Below are 3,448 nucleotides of genomic sequence, written 5' to 3' on the forward strand. Positions count from 1 at the left end.
CCACACTGAAAATACTCCACTTTTTAGAGTCACTTCAAACCATGTGTGGGAAAAAGTCTGGTCAGGAGCTTAAATGTAGAGTTTTAGAACGGTTGACGTCCCTCATTCGATGAAAGAACACTGAAATAGTTGGATTTCCTCAGATTTCTAAAAATAAATAAATAATAATCCAGTATTTTTACAGTTAATTAGGGAGACAGTTGTGCTTTTGCATGATCTCTTCCTGTTTTACCTACAGAAGGCTTTCACGATTATCTCCTTGTCAGGTGTGGAGGGGGCGGAGTCAGCAGCCTGGCTGACCCAGTCCCAATCTGTAAAACCTGAACCATGAACACTGAGACTTTAACGGAGTCAGGTGGGCAATATGAGGGGTGGCGTCTGCAAGAGCTTGATACAGAAAAAAGAGTTAAACTACTAGAGGCAAAAAAGTGTTAAAAATGGCCAAAAAAATGTGTTTATAGTGGAAAAAAGTGTTTAAAGTGGCAAAAATGTGTTTATAGTGGCAAAAAAGTGTTGAAAGTGGCAAATATTGGCCATAAAAAGGGGTGAAGAGGGATTGACAGTCACACACATGAGTGAACTGAGGCAAAAATAGGCAGAATGTGGCAAATATCTGGTTTAAAGTGAGAAAAATGGGTAAAAAAAAATGAGCAAAAACAATTTAACCAGGGTAAGAAATAGTCAGAATGATTCAAAAATATGGTAAAATGGCCAAAATGGGCTTAAAAAAGAGGTTAAGAGGATAAGAAAACTGGCAAAATGGGGTTAACATCAGAAAAAAATTAACTTAACGGAGGCAGCAATGGCAGAGAAGTGGCGAATATGGGTTAAAAGTGACAAAAATGGTCAAAAATGGTAAATATGGGTTTAAAGTGGTAAAATAGGGAAAAAAGTGGCAAAAACTGTAGAAAAAATGACCAAATAGAGGCAAAAATGGCAGGAAGTGGAAAAGACAGATCCAAAGTGACAAAAACTGGCAAAAAAATAGTGAATACAGGTTAAAAGTGGAGAAAAATTGTTAACCAGGGAAGGAAAAAGTCAGAATGATGGTAAAAATGGGTACAAGTGGCCAAAACTGACCAAGAAAAGAGGTTGAGAGGGCAGGAATTGGCAAAATGGGCAGAAAAGTGGAGAATAGGGGTCAAAAGTGGCAAAAATGTGGAGAAAATGAGCCAAAAATTGTTCAAAAGTGGCAAAAACTGGCTGAAAAGTGGTGAATACAGGTTAAAAAAAATGGCAAAAATGTGGAAAAATGACTTAACAGAGGCAAAAATGGGCCAAACGCTGCAAAACCTGGCAGAAATGTGGTAAAAAGGCTTACTAGTTGCAGAAAAAGATTAAAAGTGAGAATAATGGGTTAAAAGAGACAATAACTTGACTTTCCCTCAGGATTGACAACGTACCAACCTATCAATAACTAGAATGAGGCAAAAATGGTTTTCAAGTGAGATAAAAGGTTAAGAACGGGGTAGAAAGGGTTAAAAATGACCATTTTAACCTTATTTTTCCAGCCTTTTGTTGCCCCGTCCCTGCATTTTTGAGCCATGCTGCTGCCATCAAATTGAAAATGAGCTTTCCATGAAATGGTAAAAAACTCAGATGTTCTATTGTGAATAAAATACGAGTTTATGAGATTTGACAATCTCTGTGCCCCAACTTTTTTGGAATTGTGGTTGTAAATAAGTCACATTAAAGCGGTTCTCCTCTGTCTCAGCTGCAGAGCATCAGCATTTATCTTCCCTTTTTGATCCTGAGTGTGATTTTTCCATCAACAATGCCAGACGTGTCTCTCGGATGTTTCCGTGACCTTGACTGGAACGCCGAGCCGACTTTAGAATTGCACTTCCTCTGTTTCTGCAGCGACACATGACAGCAGAGTCAAGGTGACTGTTTTTCTTTTGGTAATTTTTGTTTGTTGCTACGTTTTTATTGATATGAAAATAGAGAGGAGAAGAAACACAGAGATCTGGAGGAGGAGCGGATGCTTTCAGCTTCTCTCAGACTCAGTGATTACCGGTTTTCAGTTTTTAGAGAAATCAATATGCAGGTCTAACATGGACAGGAATGAGATAATGTGGAGGTGCATGAAAAACAAGCATCATCCGGGTGATTTAGCACAGGGTGTGGGGTTTAAAACTGCAAACTTTAAGAAGTTTTGATGTCAGGTCTCTCTGAATGAGGAGGGGAAGCGCGTCCACGGTGGAGAACTCCCTGAAGCTCTGGTTTTAGCTGCAGCAGAGGTGAACTTTCTCTCTGTTCATCCACAGCGTGTCCAATCGTTCATGGATCACTCTGATTGTTCCGAACAAAGCCTTGATGACTTCAGCGTATTATATACATCCCCTAATGTAGGATCAGCTTATAAGTGAATCTGTTTTCAATCTAACCTCCCATTTTCTCCTCCCGTCCCCAGACTAAAGTACATTATGGTGCGGCTGATGATGAAGGGATGGTTCTGCTCATCAGGGACAAGAGGAATGGAAAATGAAGGAGGGATTGCGGAGGCTTTCCGCAGCGCTACGAGAAGATCATTACGGCGTGGAGAGAGACTCGAGAAGGTGCTTCACTCTGAACACACACGTCCTGTTTTCACTCAGCAGCCATGCAAATGCTTTAAAGCACATCAGCATCCTCCGGGCACAAATAACGGCAAATCTCTGGTCTTAGTTTGGCAGCGTGCTCCGAGTGCATCCCGCAGAGCTGCAGGTTTCCTCATTCACAGCTCGTACTCGGTTTAAGACAAACTTATGGTCAGATCTGAGGTTTATGAGACAAAAAAATAAGGGATTGTGGGAAAATCTAGAGAAGGCCTCACTTTATCCACACCTGACTAAATTAACATCACACACAGATGATTTTCCTTTCTCTCTGTCTGCTTTTATTCTGAAATGTTTCTAAATGTTCAGTAAAACATACAAATATCACATTTTATCAAAGTTATTAATTTAAAAAAGCATACAGCTCATTGGATTAAGACCTGAATTGTTGGGGAGTTAGAGAATTCTGGGATACAATGTGGCAGGGTTTTCAAAGTGTGAGGCGGGCCTCCCCTGGGGGACGCCATTGAGCTTCAGGGGAGGCGCGGAACCATAAACCTGAAAAAAGGTGATTTGCTTTGCTAACCTCTGCTGTGCATGGAGCAAAATGGATAGACTTATAGTTACTATAGGGACTCTGCTATAGAGCAGTGTTACTCAACCAAAGGGCCACATTACTGAAAATACCTTTGCAAGAGCCACAATCTAAGAGGTGAAAAGTGGCTTAAAGTAGCAATAAAAATAGGTTAAAGGTGGCAACAATGGTCAAAAGTGGCACAAAATGGGAAAAAAATGGGTGCAAAGTCACAAAAAAATTGAGTAACAGGTTGTCAGACAGCATCAAAAGTGAGTAAAAAGTGACTATAATGGACAAAACGGCCATAAAATGGTGTGAAAATGGGGAGAACGTG

Source organism: Cheilinus undulatus, linkage group 18, assembly GCF_018320785.1.
Source record: "Cheilinus undulatus linkage group 18, ASM1832078v1, whole genome shotgun sequence".
Classification (NCBI taxonomy): domain Eukaryota; kingdom Metazoa; phylum Chordata; class Actinopteri; order Labriformes; family Labridae; genus Cheilinus; species Cheilinus undulatus.